A 16,837-nucleotide genomic window follows, 5' to 3' on the forward strand; every position below is an offset into this window, starting at 1 on the left:
TGTATCCCTTCTGGGTCTCAGTTTCCCTGCCTCACACAAAGGGATGATAAAACCTACCTGGCTGGTTATGCACGCTGACATGTGGGAGGGGCCTGCATTTCCTGAGCATCCTCTTGGTGCCTGTCTTAGATTCTATTGCTGTGAAAAGGCACCACGACCACGGCAACTCTTATAAGGAAACATTTAATTTAGGGAATGTGCTTACAGTTTCAGAGGTTCGTTATCATCATGGCAGGAAGCATGGCAGCATGCAGGGAACATGGGCGGGAGGAATAGCTTGGAGTCCTAAATATTGCAGCTACAGGAAGTGGACTGACACACTGGGTGGTCTCCTGAGCATAGGAAATCTCAAAACCCATCTCCATGGTGACACACTTCCTCCAACAAGGCCATATCCACCCCAACAAAGCCACACCTCCTGATAAGCAAGAGGTTCGATTGGACAGAGTCTCCAAGTACATGGAGTTCTAGATGCCTTTGGGTACCATGTCTGATAATTCTGGTGGAGTGTATCTGAGGTTACTCTGAGAGTCTCAGCAACCCTTGGATCTCTCCAAGGGCAAGGGAAGAACTTAAGTGAAATGAGGCCACTGCTGAGACCTAAGGGCCACAGGTAGAAATGTCCTGTTTCTACTCTGGATCTGAGCCATTGGTAAAAATCTCTCCTAATTTCCTGAGAGGCCTCTTGTGATACCTTCCTCTTTGCAAGATGCTGACCTCAAGGTCCAAGTACAGGGCTGGGGGCGGGTACTTCCCCTTCCACTTATTCCTCCTGAATTCTACTTAAATGAGCATCTTCCTACTAGGAGGAAATCAAACCACTTCCTCCTACTACTACTAGAAAGTTTTGAAATAGCCATCTGTCTTAATGTCTACCCAGTTGTGAAGAGTCATTATCCTTTGATTGAAAGTAGTTCATGGCACTTTCTCCTAGATCCTATACTAATTCAGGCCATTGAGACTGTCAAGAAATGCCCAGAGCACTTCCTTTTCATTGTTAATGCTTTTCTTGATCTCCCAAATGCCTGGAGCCTGATGCCAAGCCAGTGGCCTCGTTCCAGTAACGTGTCTAGACCCCAGTCTCTTGCCCCTGGATGACTGTTCTCACTCGCTTCTTTCCTAAGACAATGACCATCGGAGTGAGCACTGGATGGAGAATCAGAAGACCTCAGTCAATCAGCAGTGTGTGCATCCCGAGAGTTGTTCCTCTACTCCCATGCCATCACGTGCAATTATCTGAGGCTGGGCCGCACCAGCTTAGGGTCTCACAAGGCCCAACCTGTCCCATGCTCATGTTCTTGCTAGTGAGGAGTCTATTTCCTACTCATCAGAGCCTAAAGTGTAAATATCAATACTTCTCTTTAAGTCCATCATTCAAGGGGACTTTGTACTGACCAAGCTCTATGTGAGCTTCCAAGTATATTAAGTAACCCAGGGGATGGGAAATAACTCAGGTGATAATATGCTAGCCGTAAAAGCTTGTTGACTGAAGTTTAGTCCCCAGGTTTTTCAAAAACCATGTGTTTGCAATTCCACTCCTGAAGAGGCAGACACAGATGGATCCATGGGACTCTGGCCAGCCAGCCTAGCCTTGTTGGTCAGCCTCAGGTCAGTAAAACACTGTGTCTCAAAACAAGTTGATAATGACAAGGAATGATCCCAGAAGTTGTCCTCAGACCTTCACAGACACAAGAACACATGTACCTATGTGTACACAAACATGCACATTCACAAAAATAAATAGATGATAAATAGATAGATGATAGATAGATAGATAGACAGACAGACAGATAGATACCTCATTACTTCCAGGAAGCACACAAATGAAAACCATGATGTTTAGAAAATCCTGAGAAAGGGCACAAGCGGTAAGAAGGAAGACAGGCATTCAGTTTTGCCCCAGAGGCATGCAGGTTCACACTGACTCTTGACTAGTAAATCAGTTTGAGAAGGAAAAGTCTTCCAAGAGAAGGGAACCATACATGCGAAGGCCAAGATCTGGCTCAAAGACCTAGAGTAATCCAACACAGTTGCTGTGTGGCGTTTGTGGGTGAGCAACAAAAGGAGTAGAACATAGGTGAAAGCATGTGCAGAGGTCCCTAGACCTTGAACTCCCCCTACAGAAGGAATCTGTTGAAACTTCCAGTGCCATTTGATGTCAAACACAGATGACTTTAGTACAGTTTGTTTTGAACCTCAGACTCTTTGTTAGTTTCACAGCAGAATTTCTGACTAAGACTTGAAAATGGTCTTCAAACTAAGACAAATATTTAGAGTTTTAAGAACTAAGCCTACAAATTTGAAGCCACGGGAAAATCAAATGTCAGATGTGCAACTTTGCTTTCCCTAATTTAAAGCAGACTTTGTTTTCTGGTGGAAGATAGATTGACATCCCCCTGCTTCTCAATAACATGGTAGAAACCACTTCTAAAGAGCCAATGTTTTATGTTATAGACAACAAAATTAAATAAGGTAGCAGAAGAGAAAAAAAGTGACGTCAATATGGCTTTAACCATGAATCAAAAGAAATATACCCCAAGTTTCACTGAAGTCATTCCAGTCTTGATTGGAGTAGAAGGGAAAAGTGAAGTTTTCCATCTCTTGATTCTCTTTGCTTTCCCCTGCCCTGACCCTAATAGTCATTCTGAACAAATAGAGCTTGCTCAGCAAGAAAGAGGGGTTTCATGCCTCCTTCTCCGTCCTGCTTAATGTGGAGAGGGTGCCAGGGGATGCTTGGATTCCTGAGTACCTGATGGGTCTTTCCCCTTTACCTACATGTGGACTCTGCCACAATGCACAACCTAGCAAGAAACTCATTTTCCTTTTAAAGACAAGACAGCCAGAGTTCAGTAAAATAACTGAATCTGCTAAGGTCACTTAGCTCCAGTAAAACCATGTGTGTCTGACACATCAGAAACTGACCCCCAAACATTTAGATTCACTGTCTGCTTCTGTGTCCCAATTCCTTTGTGTATCCAGAGACTTAGTTAGTAGGAAGTATATGTCTGCACATGAGTCTATGAATAAAGGATTTAAAGGAATTTAATAAAATAAACTATTAACTGTTTAACCATTTGAGAGATAGTTGCTGGGCGTTATGATGTACTAGGCTTACTCTGGGCTCAAATCAGGCTGGCAACCCCGGGGCCCTCATATAATTCATGATGCACTGGCAGAGCAAAACTTGGGTCGAGGAGTAAGAAAAATACTCTTGGCTCTGCCACCTGTGAGCTGTGTGACTTTGGTCATGGTGCTTAACCTCTACTTCAGCTCCCTCATCAGTATAGAGAGAGACACATGAAATGTCTTTCTTTACAGTGGTTCAGGATTGGATGTATTCGCAAAGCAATTGGAGCATGTAAGTATCATTATAGAAGCACTGTGGGAACAGAGGTAGTTAATCCAATATTTAGCACATTCATTTCATGACACAATATGAAGATGAACAATAAACCACAGACTGATTAGGGCCTGTTGATGGGGGTGCAGAATCTTAGTGGGATAGCCAGTGGAGTCACACTGAACAATTGTCATTAGAAGTCCAGTGACTTTGAAGAGTCACATTTGAGCCTTGTGCTAATGACTTGGGAGGAGTAGAATGTGCCTCTATCTGTGTTGCAATGTCAGTTGCCTTGCAATGTCCAGTGTAGGGGTTCATTTAAGAAAACTGCACCCACACATGGCTATGTGATGTGATTCATTAATGCTCTATAAGAGACAGGGCATTAAAGTTATCTCAGGTACCAATGAAAAAGTTGTGTACCTAGAAGGACAAAGTCATTTCTGAAACATCCCTTTATGATAAGAACAAGTCTTCCAAAGTTAATCCTTGATTCCCAGGGTGTGCTTACAGTCCTTATCAACTTGATAAGGGTTGTACTTGCTGGCTCCTGGGCTTGTACACTGTGTGCCCTCAGCAACATGTGATTTTCTTTCAGACCACACCTGACTGTTGCTTTAGTGTCTCCCCAAGCCACATGGCCATCCTCCCTCTGCAATGGCATGGGGGAGAGCTTCAGAGAAAGGTATCTAGATGGCCTTCTGATCACCAGAGATGTACAGGCTTCTACTTCCAATGAAACTGTCCAGTCACCTAGGAGGTTCCTCATGCTTCCCCAAGGCATTGCTTCTGTGTTTAGTCTGGGTTGTCTCCAGAGGAGAATGATGAAACAGCAAAGGCCTTGGAAAGTGTCTGTCACTGCCTGGCCAGCTTGTCCCTGGGGTTTTGCCAGAGGATCTTCAGAGCTAGATTAAAATTTGTGAGGTAGGCATAAGAGGAAAAGAACCACTGATAATCTACCAATCAAGCTAGAGGCTTCTATAGGGAATGCTGAAATCAAGGTGATGTCATCCTGGAATGTTCTTGAAAGTATCCCCACATCATTTCAAAGAAGATACTGGAGCTGGGGTAGGGTAGTTAGGCAGCATAGAGCTGGGGAGTGATAATGCCCGAATCTGGACATCATCAGAGCAAATGAGATGCAACCTTTTGGCTGTGACACTTCTTCACATCTGTCCTAGATTGCTTCTTGTTGCTGTGATAAAAGACAAAAACTAAAACCATCATGGGAAGGGACAGGTTTATTTACTTGCAGGTCACCATTCATCATCAAGGGAAGCCAAAGTAGGAAGTCCAGGCCAGAACCTGGTGGCAGGAACCGAAGCAGTGACCACAGAGGAAAGTTGCTTACTGGCTTGATTTCCATGGTTGCTTTCTTACACGGCCTTGGACAACCTCCCCAGGAGTGCTACTGTCCACAGTGGACTGGACCCTCTCCATCAATCATTGTATTAGTGACTTTTCTGTTTATCTGATAAAACACCATCACCAAGGCAGCATGTAGAAGAGCTCATGGTTCCAAAGGGATGAGAATCTGCTGCCATCACACAGGAAAGCAGAGCAGTTAGCAAGGAAAGTGACTGGAGCAGAAGTTGGGAAACTCATATCTTGAGCCACAAACAGGAATCAGAGAGAGTTAGCTGGGAATGACACATGACTTTGAAATCTCAAAGCCCACTCCCAGTGACGTATTTCCTCCAGTAAGGCCACCCCTTCCTCCAAACTGGCCAAATGGGACTAACAACTGGGACAGAGTATGCAAATATCCAAGACTATGGGTGCATTTCTTTCAAAGCACCACAACCATTAACCAAGAAAATGCCCCCAAAGATATGCCCAAACCCAGTCTGCTAGAGGCTCCTTCTCCAGGTGACTATCCAGCACATCAAACTTCCAAATCTTCAGCTCTAGGTAGGAATCAGGCTTTGCCACCCACTGGCTGTGGGGCTATGGGAACATCACTTGGCTTCTCTGTGCCCTGCTTCCTCATCTGTAAATGCATAGTGCAATGTGTATTGTGAGAATTAAAGAGTATGTATAAAGGTGTCTCACATACTGTAGGTCTTCTCCAACAATGACAACAGTTCATTGGCCTGCTCCATTATGAATCCAACTGTCTTCAGAAATGTTTCCCACCCCACAGCATTGGGAGACCAGGTCTAGAATGATGTAGACTCCATCCCTACATAGCAACTCATCTAAGATTTGAAATTTAGGGGAGGTAGTCTGTCCCAGGCCTACCTTGTGATAAGAAGGCTCTACATTAGAATGGATACTCATGGGAGGGCACTATATAGATGTAATGAGAATTCAGCAAGCTAAAAGTGGGCTTTGTGATTGTAAATGCCAGAAATAAGAACTCAAATCCAGAGCTTTTATACCAAACAAAAGGAATAGTAGGCCTTCTATTTCTGGTCCACTTTTTAAACTTATATTCCTGGTTTAGAAAGAGAACAATAAACAGGTCAGAAAATATGGCTCATTATTAGTGTTTATCTTAGTTACTGTCCTATTGCTACATCATGACAACTTATAAATGAAAGCATGCAAGGGGCCTAGCTTACAGTTTCAGAGGGTTAGTCCATATTCATCATGGTGGAGATCGTGGTAGCACGCAGGCTGGCATGGTGCTGGAGCAGTAGCTGCAATTTCAGATCTGATCCATAAGTTGTAGACAGAAAGAGGTTGAGATTGGGCCTGGCATGGGCTTTTGAAACCTCGAAGCCCTCCACCAGTGGCATGCCTCCTCCAACAAGGCCACACCCCCTAATCCTTCCTAAACAGTCCAACAACTGGCAATCAAACATTCAGTACTTCACAGTCTCTACACTGTTTAAAACCCAAAGTCTCTTTTGACTTAAGGCAATCTCTTAACTGCAACCCCCGGAAAAAACGAATTCTAAATACATATTTCCAACATACAATGGTACAGAATATACATTACCATTCCAAAGAGAGGAAAGAGGATATAGTGAGAAAATATGAGATCAAAACAATACTGAAACACAGCAGAGTTCTACAGCTCTGATATCTAAGGGCCTAGATGACTCTTCAGATTCCCCACTCTTTCCAGCTTTGCTGAATTTGGCTGGCTTCACGTTCTGCCTGCAGCTCTCCTTGGCAGGTAGCCCACAGCTCTGGAATCTCCAGCATCTTGGGGTCTCTGATGAAATCCAGGCTTTGCCTTCACAGCTTCACTCAGTGGCCTCTCCAGGCCCCCATGCAGGGACTTCCCTACCACACATCTAGCCGTGGCAGCTTTCTTTAACGACGGAGGAAGATTCCACAATCCATTTACTCTTGTACCCCTCTTGGTAAAGTCAGAACCACATGAGCAAAACTGCCAAACTTGTTGCCTTCTGGGGCTGGAATCTGGCCCCATCTGTGAATTGAATTTACTTACGCTCTAACTTGTTGATGATTTGGGGGTGGAGGAAATTTCTCAGCCTCTTCCTCTCACAGGGTGTAGGATTATCTGGGTGGGGTCTTGCCTTGAGGGCACCACTCCCTTTATTCCACTCTCCTAAGTCTTTCCTTAAACTTCTCATTTCTTTGAGCATAAGACTTGACTCCAACATTGAATTTCCTGGTGCTCTTTTTCTCCTCAAATTGTACTTTTATTTATTTATTCTTTTTGCCCTGCTTGCTCTTTTTCATTGTAAACCTGTGTAAGAGTGATCGCTAATAACCACAACCATGTGACACAGTCAATACTAGGTTGTCTGAAATCCCCTCTGCTAATAAATGACATTACTCCAAAACTCTTCAATTCAGCCTCAGGCTGAATTTGGAAAAGGGCAAAAAGCAGCCACATTCTTTGTCAAAATATCACAAGCATGATTTCTAGTATTATTCCCTGCTAAAACCTCTTGAGATGGACATCCACTGTCTACATTGCTATCAGCATCGCTGTCTTCTATGCTACTACTAGGATGATTCACTAAGCTCCTCTTAAAATGTTCAATTGCTTAGCTAGCCAAAGTCCCAAAGACTGCCATATTTCTCCAACAAAGAGCATGGTCAGGTCTGTCCCAGCATTACCCCAGTTCCTTGTACCAGCTTCTGTCTTAGTTACTGTTACATTGCTGCGAGATGACGCCATGACCAAGGCAATTTATAAAAGAAAGTGCTGTGGAATATCCCTTTACACTGTGTGAAGATATGGTAGTGTGGCTGGTTTAATAAAAAAGCTAAACAGCCAAAAGCTAGGCAGGATTTGGGGGGCAGAGAGAGTACTGGGAAGAAGGGAGGAGTCACCAGCCAGATACAGAGGAAGAAGCATGGACATTACACAATAAAGGTAACCAAGCCATGTAAAATAGTATAGATTAGCCGGGCAGAGGTGGCACACGCCTTTAATCCCAGCACTCGGGAAGCAGAAGCAGGCAGATCTCTGTGAGTTCAAGACCAGCCTGGTCTACAAGAGCTAGTTCCAGGACAGCCTCCAAAGCCACAGAGAAACCCTGCCTTGAAAAAACAAAAAACAAACAAACAAAAAATGTAGATTAAAAGATATGGTTAATTAAGTTATAACATCTAGTTAGAAACAAATCTAAGTTATTGACCAAGCTTTCATAATTAATAATAAGTCTCTGTGTCATTATTTGTGAGCTGGCTGGTAGGACAGAAGAAATCTGCCTACAAGAAAGCATTTAATGGGGGTCATGCTTACAGTTTTAGAGGGTTATTCCATGATTATCATGGCAGAAAGCATGATGACAGGCAGGCAGGTATGGCATTGGGGGAGTAGCTGAGAGCTTACATCTGGATAAGCCCTTGAAGTATGGGGGGACTGGGCCTGGCATGGGCTTTTGAAATCTCAAAACCCATCTCCAGTAACACCCCCTCTCCAAGAAAGCCACACCCCCCAATCCTTCCTAAATAGTTCATCACTAGGCACAAACAGACATTCAAATAGATGAGCCTAAAGGGCTATTCTTATTAGGACCACCACAATGCCCTTTCACCTGAGACACAGAGACACTTGGAGAAATGTGCCTTCAGACACTAGTTCCACTGACTAAGCTGGTGATCCATACTGGCAACAAGGAAAGAGATTGGTTACTTTCCTACCAGGATTCTGAAGACAGAAAGAAACTTCCTAGCATCAGACCACCTTCTCTGAGTTTTAAAGGATGCCTTTCCAAGCAGTTAAAGGCAGAGGGCCACTGAAGACAAAGGCTACATCATGGCCACAAGCCTGGAGGTGATAGAAGCTCCACACAGTGTTTATTATTGAGAGAAGTAGAAAGGGAGACGAGGGGCTTTCTAGCATTTCCAAGGACTCCAATTTTGACCTATTGTGTCTCTAATGTCATTTGTATGAGACTCTTACCACCTCCATGAGTTGGGTTACTAATTCCCATTTTATAGATGAGAAATTCAGGTCTTGGAAAGGTTATGAATGCCTAAGGTCATGCCCCTGAACTGGACGTTCAATCCAAACCTGTTAGGTGATCAAACCCAGGTCATGCTACTTAGACCAGGAGTTCAGCCCAAGGTCTGTCAGGTGAGAGGCTCACGTGTCTCGGTGTCATTACTTGTCATCCCATGACCCAGCTTTCCTATTTTCACTAATACCTGTTGGTCTCTGCTACATGCCTACCCTTCTAGCTGGGAGTGGACCAGCCTCATCACTAAAGCTTCGCCCTCACCAAGATGCACTCTAACAGGTTTGGGAATAAACGTCCATGGTGATTTAACTAAACTAAATTGACATGAAGAAAGCGAATGTTGGCTGGGGGTGGAAATAGGGGAGACGAACTACTTTCCTTGTGGGAGGAGCTCTCTGAAGAGGTTGATATGTGGATAAGCCTTGAACAATAAGGAACAAGCAAAAATGAGATCTGGGGAACACGCCATATGCGTAAGAGAGTCAGAGGACTGGGGCAGGCAGCACACTGTGTGTTTGGTGCTCTACAGAAATTCTATCGGCCCTGCAAGAAAGAGACGTGCGGACAGAAAGGGAGATGACTCGAAGAGATGCTGTCAGAGCCACATGGACAGCTTGTCTAGGAGAGCTGTTCAAAGGCCTGGCCCAAAGAAAATACACCACTCTACTTCTTTCTGACTGCGTGACACTGAAAAGGTGACCTAAACTCTTTGGACCTCAGGATCCTACTGTGTGCAACAGAGGTTGTAAGATTTGCCTCACTGGCTGGAGCATGAGATTACATACTAAACGCTGGCTTGTCTCCTTGTTAAAGACCTCATCAACAACATCTGTAGGTGATTCTGAGTCCCCTAGCATGCTCTTGAACATGATCACCAGAAAGACTTAGGCAATCTGTTGCTAACAAATAGCTCATCATTTGTCCATCCTGATAAGTATCAGGTTTCCAACCAGACTGGCTACTGCCGAGTGGTTCCCTGTCATGGGAGCCGGTGTTGGGGGCCATAGCAGTCTGTGGAACTGGGAAAGACTCTGCGGTGAAACTAAAGACCTAAAAGCAGCCTGCAGTTGCTTTTGAGAAGCATTTCCTAAATTATGGCATACATACAAACTCCCTGGGATCTGGTAGCAATGCAGATTATGAGTGGTGTGACTGGGCCTGAAACGCTAAATTCCTCACACTTTCTTTGGTGAGGGCATTCAACCAGAGCCTCATCAAAGGAGGGGGAATTAAAGAAAGGAATTAAAGTCAATGACCTCCATTGCACAGGAAAAGCTGGCCACCGCGGCATGGGAAAGTCTCAGTGTGTCATCATTGCTTTCTCTCTGAATGCTCCTAAAATCCCACCTCTGCACTGGGCCTTGCTGTAGGTAATTGAAAGTTGTGTCTGCCTTGCTCTGTCCTTGTAGTGGAGATCCAATTAAGCCAACAGAATAGGCTAAATACATGTCCTGAGGACTTGCAGGGTTAGCACGAGAGGGTCAGGCAAGGGATGCTTAGAACACAGGTATAGTCATAAAGAAGTCTGCAGACAGATGAACCAGCATCACCAAGCTGCCTAGCAATAAAAGGTTCCCACCAAGCCTGATCCATATCAGTTGTCTGGTCCAGTGCTTTGCCCTTGCTGAGTCTTCCGTGAGGCATGGATCAAGTGTTGCAAAAGAGAAGCTCCCAGCTGTCCTTCCTCAGAAATGCCAGATCAGCTGTCCCTGGACTAGAGAAATATCTGGGAGTCAGAGTTCGACATCACCTGACAGGCATGGCAATTATGAAACTCATCTCCACCCCCCAAGCACGTTGCACCACCAATGCCACCCAGGCATGGCTTCAAATGTCCTTCTTCCCACAGACTTGTGACTAGGAAGTGTGGTTGCACTTTGATTGCTGCTAATAATAGTCCTTACTCTATTTTTTTGAAACAATGAACTTTGAAACATGTGATGGCAGTCAATCACATCAGCTGATTGTCCCTTGGGTGAGCTTCCTCAGAAAGTCAACTCCCAGCACCCTGGGAGCTCCCAGGACCCTTTGAGACAGAAATGAAGCCAACACAAGCAAGGTCTCTATGCCAGGCATGCACACAGCTTATTTAAATTAAGCGAAGGTGGCACACACAGGTTTGGCATGAAACTGAGCACTTCCGTGCACTGTCAGCCAATCCACTTACCTCCATCACTGTTTGGGGAACACATCTATCTCTTGCTTGCCTTATGGAAGGTATCGATTAGAAGCTAAGCCGAGCAGGTATCATGCTGGGAGCACTCAGTGAATGAGGAGAGGAGGGTCTCACTAAGCTTCCAAGCAGGCAAAGGAAGACAGTTTTGAAGTCATTGACTGCCTGTCTTGTTAGGGCTTCTATTACTGTGAAGAGACGCCATGTCCACAGCAACTCCTATAAAGGAAAGCATTTCACTGAGGTGGCATCTTAGAGTTCTAGAGGTTTAGTCAATTATCATCATAGCTGGATATGGTAGCTTACAGGCAGACACGGTATTGGAGAAATAGGTGAGTGTCCTGCGTCTTGGCTTGCAGGAAACAGGAAGTGGTCCATGTGTTACACTGAGGGAAGCTTGAGCAAAAGAGACCTCAAAGCCTGCCCCCACAGTAGCACATTTTCTCCAATAAGGCCACACCTACTTCAACAAAGCCACACCTCCTAATAATGCCACTCCTTTTGGAGGTCATTTTCTTTCAAACTACCACACTGCTGACCCCACTGTCTCTTCATTCTACATTCTCTCTCCTTGTTAGACTCACATTGCCTTACTTTTCTATAGCTGTCACAAGACACCATGACCAAGGCTACTTATAGAAGAGTTTACTGGGGGCTTATAGTTTTAGAGGGTTAGACCCTATGGCCTTAAGGTGAGGAACATGGCAGCAGGCAGGCAGACATGGTGCTGAAACAGTAGCTGAGAACTTACATCTTGATCCGTAGCATGAGACAGAGAGTGACCTAATTGGGAAGAGTACAGGTCCTTGAAACCTCAAAGCTTGTGCCTAGTGACACACCTCTTCCAAATAGGCCACGCTTCTTAGTCCTTCCCATATAGTTCTACCAAGTAGGGACCAAGTATTTGAACATATGAACCTATGGGGGCCATTCTCATTCAAACCACCAGGGGCATCCATTGCCATAAGCTCTGCAAAGCTCTCACTAGAGCCAGTAGGCAATGAGCTTCCTTTCACGGGATTACAGAGCCGGAGCATTGGCTTGTCCTGGACAAGGCAGGTGGAAAGGACAGAATGACAGATTGGGCTAATAGCTGCCTATTTCTGTACTTGCATGTCTTCCTATAAAGACTTTCTGCTTTCTTCCCCAATAATTCTCCTCCTTCAGATCTACCACCACCCAAATGAAAGGGTCTAGACCTGCAGGCCCCTGAAATCCTGTCTGTGTTTGTTTCCTCCTGTGATTATCAAGCTGCCTCAGGATGGCAGCAACACCTTCTGCAGCCCTGTATGCCCAACACTTAGTACAGTTACCTGTTTATATATTGTCTTAATGGGGGAGGGGGTTCTCACTTACTCAATACACATTCTCTAAAAACACAATTGAAAGCTCTATCCATATATACACATGTTCAAATTTGTTGGAGGTAGTTTCAGGAGGCTTTTGCAGACTTGCTCCCATGCAAGACTGGTAAAATTTCTCCTTGGCTACTCTTGACTCTGGCCTGGACTGCATTGGATCTTGCAGGTTCTGGACAGGAAGCCTACTTGGGTTTTGATTTAGCTTTCTTCTTTCTTTCTCCCTTTCTTTCTTTCTCTTTTCTTTTCTTCCTTTCTTTCCCTTATTTCTTTCTTCCTCCTCCTCCCTTTTTCTTTTTAAATTAGAACTGAAACCACAGAACTCTCTGAAACCCCTTTGCGGCCAAAGCTCCCATTCTCCTGTCGCCTACTCACAGGCCATGCAGATTCATAAGTGTTCCCATATGTAGTTGTGTCCACGTGCTGGCAGGGGTGGACAGGCAGATACCTTTACTCCTCTGAGCCTTATTCCTCACCTATGCTCTTGGTGATACCTGCCTTGCAGGGCCCATGTGGATTTTGAATGAGTTCTGTGTGGGATGGAGGAGTGTTTCAGTAACTGATCCAGTCTTAGAGCCCAAGCCCCGAACCATTCTCACTCCATCTGAAAAGGACAGTCTCCTGTCATGGTTTCTCCTTTGCCTAGGCTTGCAGGCACCCATGATGGGGTTGTCACTACTACAGAATTCTTTCTTGGACTGAGAAAGTGATCTCTGGAGCCTTTCTCCTTTTAGTCCTTCCCACTGGGGACACTGAAAACAAGGCCAGGCCCACACCCCAGTGCAGCCTCTGCAGGGGAAAAGAAGGCTTTCAGCATCCTGGTGAGGCCTGTAGAATTCTTGAGGCTTCAGTTGGGTTTCTACAGAAACCTATTCAAGTATAAAGAAAGGAAGATTGATATGTTGTTTTTCAGCCCCTCTGCATCCCTCGGGTCCACATCCACGGATTCAACCAATTGTGGGTTGAAATTGCTGCTCTATGAAGAAAAACCTGTATCTGTACTGAATACGTACAAACTATTTCTCTTGATTATTTGCTAAATGACAGAGTATAGCAAAAGTTAAAAGGCACTCACGTTGTTTAAGATTATGAGTAACCTAGGGATTGTGTGAAATGTAACAGAGGTTTACATGGGTCATTGGTAAATGCTTCCCTATTTTAAATGAAGTTTTAGCATCAGCAGGCTTGGGGTTTGTGTATACAGGCAACTATGAGAGACTATGTTAACACACATCAGAGGTGCCCTTTGGAAGGTCCAGGGGGGCTTCTTAGAGGAAGTGATATTCAAACCAAGTAGAATCAAAACTGAGATGCAAGAACAGCCCTTCACTGCTACAGCAATAGGAGACAGGTGACATCAGCGAGGGATTTGCAGCAGCCTGTCACCACTGTCAAGTTGTCAGGGTTTGCTAAAGTCTACCTCTGGGCTGTGTCCTCTTCAGACCTAGCCCTGACCGGACAGCACATTTCCCCACTAACCTCGCAATAGACAGAAGACACAGAGTTGTAGCCTCAGTAGGGGCCCAGACGCAAGACAGTTGAGACTGGGTATGAGTTAAGTTCCAGCCCTGTGGCTCCATCTCTCTGCACATCTCTTTGGACAGTGTGAGTGGGAACAGCAGCGCCTCCTCCCTGGACTGTTGTGTGGATTGAATGAGAGGTTTTAGGAAAGGTAGCCCAACCCCTCAGCGTGTCCACAGCTGTCATTTACTTTCCTCCTTGTTTGACAAGGCCGTGCAGGCTGATCTGATCTCAGACCTCCCTCAAAACAGATAATGTCATAGTCTGTGCTGCTTGCCAAGGACTTGCATCAGAACTGAGTTCTAGAGAGTGCTGTGATGTGCCAGGCCCTGGGAAGGGTGGCTAAGGACCCTAGCAGAGAGCAAGCCCTGAGACCCATGGACTTTCCCTGGAGGGCAGGAAGAGGTCTCTTATAGGGTTCAAAAGCTGCAAAGAGAAAGAATTGAATTCGCACCACAGTGATCTCCGAAGGCCTGACCAGCAGAGACAGCAGATGTTCCCAGTGGCAGAAGTGGTGGCACTGGCTCCTGATGGCACCTGGCTTCTTCCCCGAGGCTGCACTCCATCCTGAGAGCCTGTTCTTCCCTGGAGGGATGGAAGTTGCTCCTCAAATCTAGAAGACAGCCTTCAAGCCTGCAAAGACTTGCCTTTGTTTCATTCCCGAACCACTCCCCCCATGATGGGGACCCACTTTGGCTACAGTCCCCAGTCAGAGTGGTTGGGCCTCCTGGAGCCAGGAGCACCATTATCTCTTGGAAAAGTGTCTGCATAGCATCTCTGTCTGCCTTCTCAGAAGTCACCAAAGTTGCCAGAGGATGAGGATAATTGCCAACTGTGTCTGCTTCTAGCTGCAGCTGGACCTCTCTGAGAAGCTTTGCTGAACCCTTCTGGAAGGATGGGCATGGCAGGAAACAGGATGTAACAAGGCTTCATTGAGAAGACTCTGAGGGCAGGTTTGGGTTTGGAGGTAAGGGAAGTGTTATAGGAACCAGTGGAAAAAGGTAGGCTAGCTAGTGCTGGCAAACAGGGACAAGACTGTTGGGAGATGTCATTCTGTAAATATGTGTCTGATTGGTTTGAATAAAGCACTGTTGGCCAATAGGGAAACAAGAAAGGTGGGACTAGGAGTCTAGGAGGATTCTGGGAATTGTAGTGAAGAGACTGGTCGCCATGTGATCTCCCGGGAGGAAAAGATGTAGCAGGAGTGGATCCTCATAAAGACAAGTCCTTATAAAATATACATTAGTAATTATGGATCAATAATCAAATCAGAGCTAGCAGATAAGAAACCAAACAAACGACCAACAGCTTCATAATTAATATAGTTTCCTGTGTGTTCCTTTGGGTTAGCGGGGCTCAGGGACCTAGGCTATAATTGAAGGGAAGTCCTGGATGCTTGAACAAGACAACTCTACACTTTAGGAGTAATTCCATGGAACTAGCTGCCAATTTAGAGACTAGTAAAGAAAAGTACGGGGTGAGGGGGGGATGCATGACCATTGTCTCCCCACTGCCTGGCTTCTGCTGGAGTATCTCTTTGGCCATAATAAAAGGTCTAACTAATGACTTAGAGGACCCAGGAACCTGAGGGATGCAGGGCTGTTCCTTCTGGGGAGCAGAGCAGGCAGAGTGGGTAGAGCAGTGGATTGGATGGGAAGGACCACACAGAAACACCACAACAGGCTTCCTGGAACCCTGAAGTGAGAAGGAAACAGCCAGCCCTGAGGTGGGGACGGTCCCCAAGAAAGAGAATGCCATTTAAGGGGAAGAGTGATCCAGGCTAAAAGGCAGCTTTTGCTTTCCCAGCCAGACAAGAGTGTGCAAAGGTCCTGGGTCTAGAACATCCACCAGAAGATTCCATGCGGCCATAGACATTTCTTACTCTGGTGATTACACAACTGTGGAGAGCAAAGAGGTTGTTCAGCATTCCTGAAACTCACCCATCTTCCGAAGGACCAGTTCTCTCCGCAGGCCACCATAACAGGAAGCAACAGTTCCAATGTGGTGGTAAAATAATGAGGATTGTGCTGAAGAGCTTGCAAGTGGTTTGCTGAGAGCCTTCCAGGTGCTGTATTTGCTAGCCGCAAGGGAAGGCTGCTGGACATTGGGAGAGACTGTCTTCAAGGCCAGGTGGCCACAAATGTGTAATAGACAGGCGTCCTATGTAAAGAGAAGCTTTTTCTTTGAGAGAAGCCTTCCCACCAGCCTGGTTCTAGAGCCGCATCAGTCCCAAATAAACACACAGGAGGCTATATTAATTATGAAGCTGTTGGCCTTGCTTGTTTCTTACTGGCTAGCTCTGACTTAAGTATTTACCCCATAATTGTTAATCTAAGTATTTCTCTTACCGGAGAATAGTTCCGGGCTTCCTACCCCATGGCGGTTACATCTTGCCCTCTTGTGTTTCTCCTTCCCAGAGTCCTCCTGGACTCCTAGTCCCACCTATCTAGATTCCTATTGGCTCAACAGTGCTTTATTGACATAAGACTTCCCTAACAGTCCTACCCATGACTTACACCGCAATTGCCTCCCTGAAGTGTACTTGCCACATGGCCCAGCACACTCGGTTTTCCAGCCATGCTAATCTTCTGTGGTGTCGTTGATGCTGACATAGACAACCACCGTGGACCTCATCCAGAGACCAAGGAAAGAGTTTTCAGTGATGGGGCCAAAGAACAGCCACCCTCCTGAGAAGGAATTCTCAGAACAAGAGCTGTGGAACAGAGGGCCCCATAGAAGAGACTTCTGGTGAGCACAAAAGAAAAAACGATCCCGGCTGAAGGGATAGCATATGGGACACAGGTCTGGGAGCAGGGGGACACATTGTGGTAAGCCATACCGGTTGGGAAGACCCAAGATGGAGACTGGTTTGCCATTTCCTGGTGATGTTCCTAAGTCTCAGTAAAACAGGATGGTGGTGGTTACTTCCTCATAGGAGGATTCTGTGAGACGAAGCTAAGAAGTCTTTGGCCAACACAGGCCATGGCAAACACCAACAAAGCACCAGTTTTTCATTCCATGTTGTCCTTTCTAGCAACAGCAATGTGGTTTT

General features: G+C 45.6%; 1 long non-coding RNA gene across 2 annotated transcripts in view; it reads right to left on the bottom strand.

Annotated features, from left to right (window-relative positions):
* LOC121144017 overlaps window positions 1-15,971 on the bottom strand; it is a 47,470-nt gene extending 31,499 nt beyond the window's left edge. The window contains exons 1-4 of one of the 2 annotated variants that reach the window (XR_005881354.1): window positions 15,726-15,971; window positions 14,240-14,370; window positions 10,901-11,125; window positions 5,814-10,447 (exon numbers count right to left, since the gene is read on the bottom strand). This is a non-coding gene — a long non-coding RNA (uncharacterized LOC121144017). Of the gene's footprint in view, window positions 1-5,813; window positions 10,448-10,900; window positions 11,126-14,239; window positions 14,371-15,725 lie in introns of those variants that run through there. The other variant, XR_005881355.1, reaches the window with a different exon arrangement.
* Between the last annotated feature and the right edge of the window lie 866 nt (window positions 15,972-16,837).

Source organism: Mesocricetus auratus, unplaced genomic scaffold (genome assembly GCF_017639785.1).
Source record: "Mesocricetus auratus isolate SY011 unplaced genomic scaffold, BCM_Maur_2.0 Super-Scaffold_100014, whole genome shotgun sequence".
Taxonomy (NCBI): domain Eukaryota; kingdom Metazoa; phylum Chordata; class Mammalia; order Rodentia; family Cricetidae; genus Mesocricetus; species Mesocricetus auratus.